This window comes from Syngnathoides biaculeatus, chromosome 5 (assembly GCF_019802595.1).
Source record: "Syngnathoides biaculeatus isolate LvHL_M chromosome 5, ASM1980259v1, whole genome shotgun sequence".
Taxonomy (NCBI): domain Eukaryota; kingdom Metazoa; phylum Chordata; class Actinopteri; order Syngnathiformes; family Syngnathidae; genus Syngnathoides; species Syngnathoides biaculeatus.
Window position 1 is genome coordinate 11752394 of NC_084644.1, and position 15643 is coordinate 11768036.

At 45.3% G+C, this 15643-nt stretch overlaps 1 long non-coding RNA gene across 2 annotated transcripts in view; it reads right to left on the minus strand.

Moving 5' to 3' along the window:
• The window catches only part of LOC133500987 (uncharacterized), a 301872-nt gene that overhangs the window by 6367 nt on the left and 279862 nt on the right, over positions 1–15643 (minus strand). Inside the window, exon 7 of one of the 2 annotated variants that reach the window (XR_009795067.1) lies at positions 12943–14059. The exons of the other annotated variant lie outside the window; for it this stretch is intronic. This is a non-coding gene — a long non-coding RNA (uncharacterized LOC133500987). Of the gene's footprint in view, positions 1–12942; positions 14060–15643 lie in introns of those variants that run through there. 2 annotated transcript variants of the gene reach the window in all.

The following is a 15643-nucleotide window of genomic DNA, read 5'->3' on the forward strand; positions in this document are numbered from 1 at the left end:
ATGACCCATCCAGTTTCCTGCTTTGTGGACTTGAAAAAGGCGTCCCTCGGGGACTCCTGTGGTGGATGATCCGGGAGGACGGAACACCGACGCTTTTGACACGGGCTGATTGATGCCGGTATTGCCTTGCTTTAAGTGTGAATTATTTTAAGTGTCTTTGTTCGTCTTTGTCCGTCGTCCTAATCTGAGGCCGTGGCACTCCGTCAGAAAGTGGTGGAGTACTCTCTCCAGGTTCGGAATCCAATCCTTCCCCAGGTGGAGAAGTTCAAATATCTTGGGGTCTTGTTCACAAGTGAGGGGAGAATGGAGCGAGGAGATCACCAGGCAGATTGACGCCGCGTCTGTAGTCATGCAAACGCCGTATCGTCTATTCTGGTTACGAAGATGCTGAAAAAAAAGGCAAAGCTCCCGACAGAGCGGTTGATCTAGGTTTCTACCCTTATCTATGGTCACGAGCAGTGGGCCGTGACCGAAAGAACAAGATCGCAGATATGTGTGGCTGAAAAGCAGTTTCTTTCGGAGGCTGTCTGGGCTCTTCCTTAGTGATCGGGTTAAAAGCTCAGCCATCAGGGAGGGGCTCAGAGTCGAGGCGCCGCTCCCCACTGAGAAGAACCAGATGAGGTGGCTCGGGCGTCTGATTAGGACGCCTCCCCGGTGGAACGTCTCACCAGGGATGACGCAGACGATGTCTTCTGGATGTTTTGGGGGCTTGAGGAAGTGGCCGGGGAGAGGAAAGTTTGGGTTTCCCATGCTAAAGCTGCAGCTGATCAGACTTCGGACCAGACCTCGGATAAGTAAATGGATGGATGGATGGATGTATGAACTATGAGAGGAAACAACTTGATTCCGATATCAGTGTATTCAAGAAAGTTTCTAGAAAAATCAACCCACTGTTAAATAATTTGAGCGTCAATCAGAGAGCAAACGGTTGCTTTCTAATAAAGGCGAATTAAGGAATGTTTTAATACAATCATCCAACTATTAAATAATTGATGTGGGAGTTAGAGCCAAGTGGTTCATTCGGATTACGCCATATTTAAAAAAGCCGTGTGAAAATCATCACGCAGCCGAGTTAAAATATTTGTGTGTGACTCAAGGAGCAAACGGTTTAGTTCTGCGGAGGCGTATTAGTGAAAGTTTCATGAGAATGATCATCGTGTCCAATAATTTGTGTGTGATTCAGAATGTGGTATTTTTTATTATTATTATTATTTTTTGCCACAGGCAAACATTTGAGAGGTTTTAGAGTATTATTTGGATCACGGTAGAGTACATGTTGGATATTTGTGGCGTACGTATGCAGGACGACGCGCATGTTCTGTGTCGAGGCGCGTGCTGTCTCAGCAGCGTCTACTACGAGAAGATTTTAATAAGCCGGGGCAAAAAAAAAAAAAAAAAAAGTGGGGGTACAGTAAATCCTCAAATCTGAGCACGTCCATCTCGGGGACCCGAGGGTGCCGCGCTATGATTGACAGGCCCCCTTTCACCGGCGCAGTAGGACGAATGGGGCGGACGGGCGGGGGACGGGGGGGACGGATTAGGACCGTCTCGCCCTAAAGGGCCATTGTGGCTGCACGTCTCTCAGCTGCTTCGCCATGCAAGGGGGGGGGGGGGGGGGGGTGCCGTGGAAGCGTGTTTGCTTGCGTGGGTGAGACTTTTTGTCCTAATTCTTCTGAATTTGCCCGGGGAAAAAAAAAAAAAAAACCTAAAATAAAACACAAAATACTTCAAATTATGGCTGCATCCCGATTTAAAATATTCCATACAAGTAGAATTTTGGTGAGGATGTCGCCGAAGGCGCTCAATTTTGCGTCACGGTGGCATCAATGGAACAGTCAGGGATGGCAAAACAACACGCTGGAGACTACAAGTTGTCGAGGACCTAAAAATGAACAGTTCAAAAGTACAAATACTGCACTGTGTTTCCAACTGACAAAAAATCGTGGTACTTTTACAACTACATGTTAAGTGAGGCAAAACTGTGCATTAAATTCACAAATATGTGACATTACACCATTTTTCTAGTTACCACTGAGCGCCATATCGTACTGGAAAACATGACTTGTCTGTTCCTGCACTGAATTTGGGCAAACACACAAAGGCGGGCACAACTTTTTAGTAAACTGCTGTAATTTTAGAATATCTGAGTATTTTGTTATGTCGACTCCCTCTGTGTGCTTTTATGTGTTACTTGCTCCCCTTTTTAGCTTTCAAATATCAATTCTTAAAGCTGATGCAATTCGTTAGCCCGTCTTTGCCATTTGGCATTTTTTTGTTGGATTTATGCTAAACCAGGGGTGTCAAACTCATTTTTCTCGCGGGCCACATTGTTGTTCCGGTTTCCCTCAGAGGGCCGTTATGACTGCGAAACAAAAATATTTTGTCACCTCATCATGTTTACATCATCAATTTCTAAACTAGTTTTGGAATCAGAAATGTAGGATTATGTGTTTTTCAACTATTCACGTTTGGTAACACAAAAATGCTTGGAATATCTCAACTTTATCATTTATGATACAGGACCATTTGAAACTTTGGTACAGATTTTTACAGGATTCATGGAAATTGACATTCTAGATTTTGTTTCGCGGGCCACATAAAATCATGCAGTGGGCCAGATCTGGCCCCCGGGCCTTGAGTTTGACACCAGTGCGCTAAAGTGACTTTCCAAAGGCAAAGTTACAAGTCTTTTTGAAACGCACTACAGGTAATTGTCATTGTTTTATGTTTAGTTTGACTATAAACTTAAATCGGCAGGGCTTGAAACCTCTTTTGGAAGAATTGGTTACGATGGTGTTGTTGTGACGGAAGGTATCCATCCATCCATCCATCCATCCATCCATCCATTTTCTTTGCCACTTATCTTCACGAGGGTCGCAGGGAGTGCTGGAGCCTATCCCAGCTGCCAACGGGCAGGAGGCGGGGTACACCCTGAACTGGTTGCCAGGCAATCGCAGGGCATATAGTGACAAACAGCCGCACTCACAATCACACCTACGGCCAATTTAGAGTGTCTGATTAATGTTGAATGTTTTTTGAGATGTGGGAGGAAACCGAAGTGAAAACCTACGAAGGCACTGGGAGAACATGCAAACTCCACTCAGGCGGGGGCCGGGATCGAACCTGTGTCCTCAGAACTGTGAGGCCAACCCTTAACCAGCTGAATCACCGTGTTGCTGTGAAGGAAGGTCGGAAGGTTAAAATCCTCATTGAAGCCATTTAGCCTGTTTTCTCAAGAGCGCAAATGACATTGTCAGGGTTTGTTTACTCGTGGTGCAATCAGAGTGTCTTTCACCCGAAAGTATATGCGACGTCATTGCGAAAATGGCAATTAGTGGTAATTAAAATGTCTGGTTGCTAGGCGACTCGTGCGAGGGAGTCACCTCGTCACAAGGTACACGCCGCCCGTATGACCTTTCCACTCTTTCTGTTCGCTTCCCTCCGGAGCTTAACATCCGCTTCCAAAAGAGCCTTCGGAGGGAGTGCCCCCGTGGGGGAGCTGGGGGGGTGGGGTAGATGGGGGGGGGAACTTTGGGATTGGGAGACCCCTGGCTGGCCTCGCGGCACTGCTGGCATCGAACGTCGCCAGGAGGAGAAGCCTTGCCAGAGGGCTCGCCGGCCTCCCGCTGAGCTCACTCGCAGGCAATTAGACGTCTGCGGCGAGGAGCAGCAAAAAGCAGAACGGGGATTTGAAATGCGGCATTTGTGTCGCCGCGCCGTGTAAACGTGTTTTAGATTAGAGCCGGAGCCATGGCTCAGAGAAAAGGTCCTCGTATACAGTTTTACGGTTTGGATGCCTGTCAGTGTCATCTAGGTTGCTCGAAGGAACAGCAACAAAACCATCCAAGTCATTCAATATTTTATTTGCGCGCTACATACTTTCAGAGTCTTGTATCAATCTCTGAATCTCAAAAGCATGAAAGATTTTGTAACATGTCGGCACGGTGGCTCAGCTGGTAAAGTGTTGGCCTCACAGTCCTGGGGTTCAATCCCAGCCCCGCCTGTGTGGCGTATGCATGTTCTCCTTTGTGCCTGCGTGGGTTTTCTCCGGGTGGGGACTCCGGTTCCCTCCCACATCCCCAAAAACATGCAACTTTAATTGGACACTGTAAATTGCTCCTAGGTGTGATTGTGAGTGCGGCTGTTTGTCTCCATGTGCCCTGCGATTGGCTGGCGACCAGTTCAGGGTGTACCCCGCCTCCTGGCCGTTGACAGCTGGGATAGGCTGCAGCACTCCCTGCGACCCTCGTGAGGATAAGCGGCAAAGAAAATGGATGGATTTTGTAACAGGTGAAGTTTGGGTTCATGGGCGTGGCCATCTTGGAAATGGGAGTCGGCCCACTGTTGCAATGATGGAAAAGTCAAAATTGGAGCGACAGCATAATTAAGACCGGTTTTCATTTAGAGTGCCTTGTTGTTGCCACCTAGAGAAATGTAGAAGAGTGGGAGGGAAAAAAAAGTGACATGACCACATTAGAGCGCTTCGTTGTCGCCTGCGAGTGCACGCATGTCGTGCACAGACTGACAAGAGCGATGAGGGGGGGATTTCTTTTCCCCACCGGAGACTTTAAATGGACATATTTTTGCAGCTGAAATGTGCAGGAATGAAAAAAAAAAAAAAAGATTCTGGACCGTGGCCGTTTGATCGGGCTGTACGGCTCACGTATGGTCAGCGATAACGCCGCGCAACCCCTGCGAGTCCTTGGAAGACGCGTCTTGTCCTCCCGCGTCACTGCTGCGGCTGTCTGCTCGTCTGCCTTTCTTTCCCTCCTCTGCATCTCGGAGCGCGTGATGAAAGAGACGCTCTGATCGTTACGACAACAAAGAGCGCGGCCGCCGCTGTTTGGATGATACCCTCCTTTCTTCTCTCCTCCTCCATCTTTCCTCCTCCACCCCCCCTTCTGATCTCACGTCCTCTCTCTCTCTCTCTCTTTCCGCCCTGTTTGTACCCCCCCCCTTTTCCTCGCCGCTCTATCTCTGTCCGCCGGACGCCACTCTGCTGCTGTCGGGGGCTCGTCGGTCCTTCGTTAAGGGCCCCGGCGATACAATCAGAGGACGGAATTAAAAATCAGAAAGTGTCCTTGTCGGAGAGACGCCCCGCACCGCGCACTTTGATGTCGCCCAAGAAATTTGAAATTCATATGTTGTCACACTTCATTTTATTCGCCCCCCCCACCCAACTCCTGTGTTGAGCGCTATCATGCACTATTCAGTTGGAGAGGGAGCGAGGAGGGCAAATGGGTAAAATGCATTGTACAAGTGTTTCTGAAAGCCCTTTCTTGTCTTTCATTTTTCATGTTTTGACTTTGGGGCGCGGGCGAGAAAGATATAATAAATCATTTAATTTCCTTTTGATTGTCGGTACTGTACGGGGCGCTGCCTGGGAGCTGGCAAACGGAGGGCGGGGGTTAGGGGGGGAGAGTAGGGTGGCAAACGTGTGGCCACTTTGATACCATCTCGGAATCAGAGTGGAAGTCATTCGACAGCGTGATCTTCAAACGTATATGATATTAAACTCTATTAAATGTGGTCAATAAGTGCAAACAAAAAAAAAAAATTCATAATTTTCACCATCACTTCTTTCGAAAGATCCACAAAGTTAATTGGTGGAGCAGTTTTTTGAAGGGGGAAAATTTCCATTGTGGAAAAAAGTTGGACTAGTAGAAGGACAAGTTGTATGACATATCCTTGATATAAAAAGTCTACACACCCCTGTGCAAACGTCAGATTTCTGTGATACTATGCATGGAATAACCAGAAGATACATCATTTTGTGACCTATAACCTGTGGTTCTCGACCACAATCCATTCCAGAAAACGGTTCGTGAAGTGATTTGTTTGAAAACCGAATCAATGTTTTCCATTACGGTGAATGGAAAAAGAAATAATGTGTTCCAAACCTAGAAAATTAGGCTTTTAAAGCATTTTTTTTTTTAGCTTTTCCTGATAGTAAACTGCATAGTAGAAATACATGTATAGTTGAAATACTTTATATGATAAAATAATTTAAGAAATGTATTTATTTTTTTGCTTAAAATGTATGCTTTAGTAGTAGAGTACACTAGGCTGGGAGTGCATTGCCGTATCTGTAGCGAGTCGTCCCCCAGCCTTGTAAACTTTTTTTTATTAATAAAAGTGCAGAATAACTTTAAAAAAGCAACTTTCCTTCTTCGGAGCCATGGTGGGTCGGGGGTGGGGGGGGTGGGGTGGGTAGGTGGGTTGGTTGTAGTCCTCGATAAGAAGAAAAACAACAACAGTCACTCCCGGGACACATCTGTGTACAGGGCCTGCGTTATACAGAATAACAAAACTGCGCTGGTTGCGCCGCGCGCGTTATGTCATTTCTGGGTTTTCTTTTTGGGGGCTGTTCAAATTGACAAAAACAAAGTGCGTCGTGGGCGGGTCAACTGCTTGCGCTGCGCGCATTATGTTATTTCCGTTTTTTTTTCCGGGGGCGTTCAAGTACCAATTTTCATTCGAAAACAGAAGCAAAATAATCTCGAAATTTTTGTTCGAAAACAAAAGCAAAAAAATCTCAAAATTTTCATTTAAAAACCGATTCATTCGAAAACGGGGACGTTCCAGAACCGAGGCTTGACTGTACATCTTTTCAAGAAAGGAACCCCAGCTAAATGTGAGTCTGCATACACCAATGAAACAGCCTCAGATTAAGCCCAAATAATTATGAGTTGTTCTAGTAGGCTTTTCCTACTCAAGTTTGATTACTTTTCCTAAAGCGAAATGCTGAGAAAAATGTTTAATTTTCCACATGTAAAATGTATTTTTCATTCATTATAACCTTGTATTATTTCTTGTTTTAGTGCAAGGATACAAAAAAAAGTACATCTTGTAAAATAACATTACTTTAAGACAAAGCAAGACGAATGAGAACTTTCTATTCATGTGTTATGACATCGCTGACAAAAGAAACAAGAAAACAGCAATTGGGTTGTAGTTGAAGTCTCCTCACTTGCAAGTTTTTAATAAATTGCATCTCTCTTGGAGTGCTTGTCCTGTCTTTTTTTGCTATTTAAGCGGTTAATATTTCTCCCTTGACAGACCCAAAAAAAAACAACATAGAAAATGGGATGGAAACATTTGGGCACATTCATGTCTGTCTATGAAAATTGATTTTAGATTTGTCAGTGTGTATTAGATGAAGGAAATTGTCCATGCCATAAATTTTTTTTTTTTCCCCAAATGGGACAGTGATCTTGAACATTTCCACCACATGGAGGCACACAGGCTCGGGAACATGAACAGAAACATTATCATCATCATCATCATTATTGTTTCATTTGATGTATTGATTCCGTAACGAGTAAAAAAAAAAAAAAATCTCTTTTCTCTGTAAAATTGATTCCTGATTAATCATCCATCTATTGATACATTTTGAAAGGGTTTAAAAAGAAATTAGGATCTCAAACACTTCATTTAACAATGATGATCAGATCTGTCACTGCGTGAGCTGGAGGACGTCTTCTGTCCATTTTCGTGATTATGACCATCATTATAATACAATTTTTGGATTTGACACATTTTCCCCACCTCGTGCTCCCCTTCAAGAAAATGAGGGGGCACGTCAGCGGGTCACTGATAGCCCCCTCCCAAGACAGTTACAAATGGGCACGAAGGTGGGCTGGCTCCAGTAGAGTCTGGAAAGGGATGGGGTGCTGTGAGGGAGGGGGTCCCTCCAGTCCCCTATACCCCCAGATTCCTCATTTATCACTCCTGCTGAGCCTCCCCCCCCCGACACCCCACCTCTCATCTTCAACCTAAAAGACTCCCCAAGGTGACAACAAACCCCAACCAACCCCCCAAAAAAAATTCACGTGCGCCACCTGCCCCACTCTGAAAATATGACAACGCCGTTATCTGTCCCGAGAACGTCATCCTTCTTTGTCTCGGCCGCCAACATCTCTCTCATTTGTGTCTTTTCCGTTCCTCTCACTCCTTTCCTCCTCAATTGCCCCCCCCCCTCCCCGCTCGTGACGAATGGGTTTTAATAAACGCTGACAGAGCAATAAAATTAGAGGAGCGCGCGCGGCGCGGCCGGCTGTAGCTCCACGCTAGACACTGACATATTTAAAAGACGGGCTTAATTCAGGAGGCTTTAGATCAGCGCGGTCCTCGGCTGTTATTGGACTCATTATTACTGGATGACATCGTGTTGTTTGCTCTCGTGTAAAAATGCGAAAAATCATAAAAGAAGCGAGCGGCGATGATTGGGCACCGAGCACGCTCACGATCGTCCTCAATGGTGGACAAATACAACTTTTTGCCTTGACGTTACTCCTGGGCGGGAGAAGGTCAAGCATTCATTTCCATCCATCCAGCCTTTTACTTCGCCGCTTATCCTCACGAGGCTCGCGGGAAGTGCCTATCGCAGCTATCAAGGGGCAAGAGACGGGTTACACCCTGAACTGGTTTCCAGCCAATCGCAGGGCACATCGAGACAAACAGCCGCACACACAATCACACCTAGGGGCAATTTAGAGTGTCCAATTAATGTCGCATGTTTTTGGGACGTGGGAGGAAACCGGAGTGCCTGGGGAAAACCCACGCAGGCACGGGGAGAACATGCAAACCCCACACGGGCGGGGCCGGGATTGAACCCGGGTCCTCAGAACTGTGAGGCCAACGCTTTACCAGCTGAGGCACCGTGCCGCCTCAAGTATTTATTTGCAGGCAGTAATAAAGTCGGCCATGTTGTTTGACCAAGGCGGGGTCGGCTGAATAATTACACCGACTTTGGCAACAATCAAACAGAACCTCAGGGAAGACTTTAGAACCAAATGGTCAAAATGACCCTAAAAAGGCTCCTTCAAATTTTTCTTATTGTTCTTTTGTGGCTCTACTTTTGGTGAACAAGCTCACCAAATTTTACTGAATTTGGGGGTTGGACTTCTTAAAAAGGTTGAGTCACTTTTGGGCGCCATGCCCTCGTTCTGGTTTGAGGTTCTGAGTCTGTGAAATCGCTCAAAATGGTAACCCCCGCCCCAAAAAAAAAACAAAAAAAAAACCATCAACAACAAAATGGTGCAATTCCAAGAGAGCCTTCACAACGCTACACCGGGGGCCCAAACAACCAGACTTGGAGCAGACGAGACCACTGTTTACCCGGCAACTTCGTGCCAACACTGACCACCCCCTGGCCCCCCTTTCTGGTAAACAGTTTATTCCATTGACCCTATTATCAGATATTTATGCCCCCAGCCCCACCCTCGTCTCCCACGTTGCCTCATTACAGGGCATGGAGAAAAGAGGGCGTTGGGGTACGGCGAGGAAAGAAGGTGGCGGGTGTGTCTTTTTTTTTTTTTTTTTTTCCGAGAGAACCCTTCCATAAGGAATAACTGACACGGAGGATTTAGCCACGCCTTGGGAGCCGCCACTCGGTGTCCGGGGGTGAGGTGGGGGGTGGGGTCATTGTTTGCTCGGATTACAGGCCGAGCAGGGGAACCTAATCCCCTAATTTTTAATCTCTTCTGATTCCGCGAGGATGCAGAGCGTACTTGGAGAGAAGGAGGGCGGGGTGGGGGTGGGGGGGTATTCCCTGACACGGCGTGGGTAGGTGGAGTATGGAGCGGGGGATGTCTGGGGGTCTTGGGGGGAGGGGTCATCGTGGTAACAAAGGGCATTTGATTTTTGAGGGTGTGGTATCCCCTCACCATTTTGGGAACGGGGTAACAACAACTGGGAAAAAAAAATACACTTCATAATTAATCTGTCACATTTAATATTTTATCTTTGATCGAATGAAATTGTTGATTTAGTGCATCCAGAAGGTTTGACCTGAAAGTTTTGATATAAATTAAATTCATTTATTTCATAAGCACAGCAGCAGGCTGCTGTCTACTGTACCTGGCCTGAATTCTGAAAAAGTCGAGAAAGCAATCTTTATGTGAAAAGAAATATGTCAGAGAAAAAAAGTGACATGAGTGCTAATATATATATTTTTTGCTTTTATGACTGAGATATGGCTTTTGTTGGCATAATAATCATCAAATGATAATACGATTATGAAATGCACCGCGACTGACTCACCACAGTCAGTGGCCTTTTGTTCACATGCCGTTCCAAATTCACAAATTATTGAACTGCCTGATTGTTTCTCATGATCACAACGCACATTGTCTGCTAACAACCGCAACGCGTTGTCTGTTTCTATCATAAATATACTGTACTAGATCTATTTGAAGGTTAGGTGTATAAATTTGTTCAATTTCCAACATGTCTACATTTCTAATCGGACTAATCTTGATCTTCAGCGCAAAAGCTGTGCTGATCTCAAATCTGAAACGATGCAACGCCACCATCTTCTGGGATCTGTTCGCCGAGCCTGGAATTCAGACACGCCCACGCGCTGAAAAATTACGTTATGCATTGCAATTGACTAAAATAAAGGTCCAAGGCAGCGAATGCGTTAAGAGTATGACGAGGAGGCTCCTTCAGTGTAAGACTTTACCACAATTTGCCATTTTGTTCCCAAAAATCTGAGAAAATAAATACATTTGAGTATTGTTGTACTTGCTCTGTTGCTGCTTCAAGTATGTTCAAGTCAAAGTTGTTTGTTGAAGGTTTATAATTACCCCGACATTTATGACAATCTATGCCACAGTTGGAATTAGCATTGAACAATTAGCATTGATTCTTCGCTAATTCATATTAGCCCATCTGTGACTCTTCACACATCAAGCCAGTGGACTTTTGTTACATAAAATGATGGGGTTTGGCTGAACATTTTGTGTGTATATTTATTTAATGTTTAATTCTCTTTTGTGTGACAAAATGCCAGTTTTACAGTGAACTTTAACTGACAAATAAACAGCTGGAAGCAAGTACACTTGAGACTTATTTCTTACACGTTATGCTTTTTTTTTTAAAATTGCACTTTCAGTTTTACTGTCTTAAACTTCCATCCATCCATCCATTTTCTTTGCCGCCTACCCTCACGAGCGTCGCAGGCAGCGCTGAAGCCTATCCCAGCTGTCAACGGGCAGTGGGTGGAGTACACCTCGAACTGGCAGGGCACATGAAGACAAACATCCACGCTCACAATCACACCTACGAGCAATTTAGACTGTACAGTTAATGCATGGGAAACCGGAGTGCCCGGAGAAAACCCGCGGAGACATGGGGAGAACATCCAAACTCCACACAGGCAGGTCCGGGATCAAACCTGGTTCCTCAGAACTGTGAGGCCAACACTTTACCAGATGTTATTATTATTTTTTCCCCTTTTTGTTGTAATTTTTTTTTATTGCTTTGTTTTTAAATTATTTAATCATGTTCCTTCCCTTTTAAATATTGCCTACTAAACCCTGTTCACACCCAATTTTTTTTTATTCTCATGTACAAATCACAAGGAGATAGTCAGCCACTTTCAGAAAACTTTCATGTCGCGTGACAATTGAGTCACGTTACTCTGGGTCGTGCAATGCGCGTCGGTTTCGACAATCAGAGAAAATCCAGGTGGAATCTAAAGTGGAAATAGGAATTCAAACAACGCATGTGTACCCCTCCCACCTAAAAAAATAAAATAAATAATAAGCGTGAAGGTTGAAGAAGCCACGTAGAATCTAAGAACGAGTTCAACCGGAGTCTCGTTTCCAAGTCGACCTCGGCTGTGACCGGATGGAAAAAGGCGAGTTGGGAATGAGTGCGACCATTGACAAAGTCACCATGGGCGGCTTCCAGCGTGCCTGCCAGCCGGCGAGGAAGCGGCGGACCCCTTGGAGGCCGGCCAAGACCGGGGGGCCCCTTTTGTGCACATTCCAATCAGCCGCGGATATTTATACTCGCAGGCCTAATTGAAAGGTTGGCTTGTGAAGCGTCACGCCGCCCCTTTTGCCGCGTGGGGCGCACACTCCGTCTAGTGTTGACCCAGGGGCGGAAGGAGGTCAGACGTGCTTGGTGTGCGACGGCCATGGTCCCCGAGGGGGGGTGGGGGGGGGCGCAGTTGCAGAGCGCCAAACCTCTGCCAAAAGGTTAAATTTGAGATTTATTGCGCGTCGCTTCCTTGATATTTACTCATCCTAGCTCGAGGAGGCTGCACAGTGCCTTGAACCACAGCTTTAATAATAATAACCATTATGATTATTATTGTAGTAATAATCAAACAGAAGAGCTCAAATTACTCTTCACAAGTCTACTTTGCCCGTTGAAATGATTGAAAATGAAACCAATCTGTTCTAGCAGTTTAGCATTTGCTAATTTAACTATCCGTCCATCCTTTTTTTGCCGCTTATCCTCACAAGGGTCGCGGGGAGTGCTGGAGCCTATCCCAGCTGTCAGTGGGCAGGAGGCGGGGTACACCCTGAACTGGTTGCCAGCCAATGGCAGGGCACATGGAGACAAACAGCCGCACTCACAATCACATCTAGGAGCAATTTAGAGCACAGGTGTCAAACTCAAGGCCCGCAAATCATGTGTAACAACTTCCACAATTTTTGTTAAAATCTGCACCAAAATTTCCTACTGTCATACTCTAAATGATAAAATTGAGATATTGCAAGCATTTTTGCGTCGCAAAACTTCAACAATAGTTGAAAACCCCTTCCCTTGATTTATGATTCCAAAACTACTTCATAAATTCCATGTGTAAAGATGATTAGGCGGTCAGAGATTTTTATGATTTCAGTGATAACTGAGGGAAACCGTAACTACAATGTGGCCCGTTACAAAAATGACACCCCTGATTTAGAGTGTCCAATTAATGTTGCATGTTTTTGGGATGTGGGAGGAAACTGGAGTGCCCGGAGAAAACCCACACACGCACAGGGAGAACATGCAAACTCCACATAGGCGGGTCTGGGATCGAATCCGGGACCTCAGAACTGTGAGGCCAGTGTTTTCCAGCTGACCCACCGTGCCACCTTAATTTAACCATTAATATTTTTTTCTGCAGTGGGGAGTGGAAAGTGAGGCACTTGATTCACTCCATTGATTTTTGTAAAAAAATATTTAATGCGAGCAGCAGAAACTATTTGCATTTGCATACATAGCTTATATGAATCAGCGGTAGCAATGTCTCAATGTATATCCGTATGTTTGGATGCTGCTGCTCCCAAGTGGTCATGGTTCACACACCAAAAGGAGCAGCACAATATCAATTGAAACAAAGGGTGTGACAAAAAGATACTGTAATTGTAACTCTACTGTAATTCCGCTGAATGTTTTCATCAAGTACAACATTACAGTGTTTTTTGTCATTTATAAACATCCGTCCATCCATCCATTTTCTTTGCTGCTTATCCCCACGAGGGTTGCAGGGAGTGCTGGAGCCTATCCCAGCCGTCAACGGGGAGGAGGTGGGGTACACCCTGAACTGGGTGCCAGCCAATCGCAGGGCACGTGGAGACAAAAAGCTGCACTCACAATCACACCTAGGGGCAATTTGGGCAATTAATGCTTTTGGGATGTGGGAGAAAACCGGAGTGCCCGAAGAAAAGCCACGCAGGCACAGGGAGAACATGCAAACTCCACAAAGGGAGGGCTGGGATCAAACCCAGGTCCTCAGAACTGTGAGGCCGACACTTTACCAGCGGATCCACTGTGCCGCCCATTTATGAACACATTGCAAAAATGTCTTTTGAGAGGCTGTAACGGATTCATGGCGTTTTCATTCATTTCAATGGGAAAAGATGATTTGAGATGTGAATGTTTTGAGGTACAACCGTGATCACAGAAACAATTAAATTTGTATCTCAAACCACCTCTGCAATACCAATATTTTTCCTTCACAGACTAACACGTGAATATTTATCTGCATTCCGATAAGTGAAAGCGGCAACGCACACAAAAAAAACGGAAGCCGAAACGCAGACTGCCAGGGGAGCTCCGCCCAAGTGGCTGGAACGCAAGAACGTGCGCGGCGAAGGCGCTGATTAATGCACAATTAGTCTTGTTTTGTGTCACTTGTAACGGGACGGCCCCCGCGCGGAGTCGGTTAAAGCGCTCGGCGGCGTTCCAGCTGGCCCTTCGCTCATCTCGGGCTTCCCGTGCCAGCTGGCACCGGAACACACTCGCCACCCTCCGCTTTCCTTCATGACAGGCATCTCTGGGAAAAAAAAAAAAAAAACAAACTTGAGAAAAACCTGGTGGTCCTTGAATGCTCCTTTTCACAAGCGACAAAAAAAAAAGGAAAAAAAAGAGAAAAGCCAAGGACGTTTAGGGCAAGTCGGAAAAGTTGATTCCGGATGTTGCCCGAAAGTATTATGACTTCCTCCCTCGTTAACGACAACATGGCCGTGTCCTTCCTACGGATTCGTTCTTTCCATATTTTGCTCCCCAAAATGTTTTCTCAACACTGCGAAGAAGGCGGGAACGGTTGTCGCCGGCAAAGCCGAGCAGAGCAAATTTATTTGTACAGCGCATTTCATACACAAGGTGTTTTACATGATCAAAAGCATTCAAATACATAAATAAAAACATTTGAAAAAGCACAATTAAAACAGATTTTAGTGCAAGAAATATCACTGAAATGTGGAAGTATTCTAAAATGCACGATAAAAAAAAAAAATCTTTAAGATAGATTTAAAAACATTCTGACGTCAACCTCAGTTAGCACCTTATTATTATTTTTTGCAGCATAATAACTAAATGCTGCTTCAACATGTTTGCTTTGGACTCCGGACTCAATTATTAGGCCTGAGTCAGTCGATCTCAGAGCCCTACTGGGTTTATATTCCATAAGCATTTCTTTCATGTATTCAGGACCTAAACCATTTAGTGGTCTATGGATCAGTAGCCAAACTTTAAAATCTATTCTAAAACTAACTGGAAGCCACCGCAAGGACTTTTGAATTGAAGTTTTAGGCTCTGACCGCTTTATTCTGGTCACAACCCGAGCCGCAGCATTCTTAACGAGCTGTAGCTGTTTAATGCTCTTTTGGGGGAGTCCAGCCAGAAGACCATTACAATAGTCAAGTCTACTTGAAATAAAAACATGGATGAGCTTCTCCCATTTCCTGGTCTGCCTAAAATCTAGATATGTTTTTCAGATATTAAAAGGCACCTCAACAAGCAGGACGGCCACTTACTGAAATAAAAATCTAAACATTATCATTTGTCTCCGGTTTCCGCCCACATCCACAAAACACGCAACATTAATTGTACTAAATTCCCCATAGGTGTGATTGTGAGTGCGACTGTCTGTCTCCATGTGCCCTGCAATTGTCTGGCAACCAGTACGGGATGCGCCTAGCCTCCTGTCCGTCGACAGCTGGGATAGCATCCAGCACTTCCCAAGATCCTGGTGGGGATAAGCGTCTTCGAAAATGAATGGATTGATGGAAATTTAAGACCGTAAAACTGAAATAGCCATAGAATATACAGTATATAGAATATGAAATGATATATAAATAAACCCAAATATTTCAACTTGATTGTAAAAATGACAACCAGTGGAAGTTGCAGTGTTTATGGTGAGTCAAAATCATCATTCTTCTTGTTTTATTCAAGGGTTATTCCCCCCCCCCCCCATTGGTACACCTCCACCTGCAGTCGGGCAGAAACGAGGGAGGTCTGATGAAATTGGATCAAAGGCCGCATTTGAATATGTGCTGTCTCTGCCCCTTTCCAGATTTCGGGTGGGCGAGAGCCGACTGTACTTACTCAGCGCGACGCCCAAAAAGAAATCAAA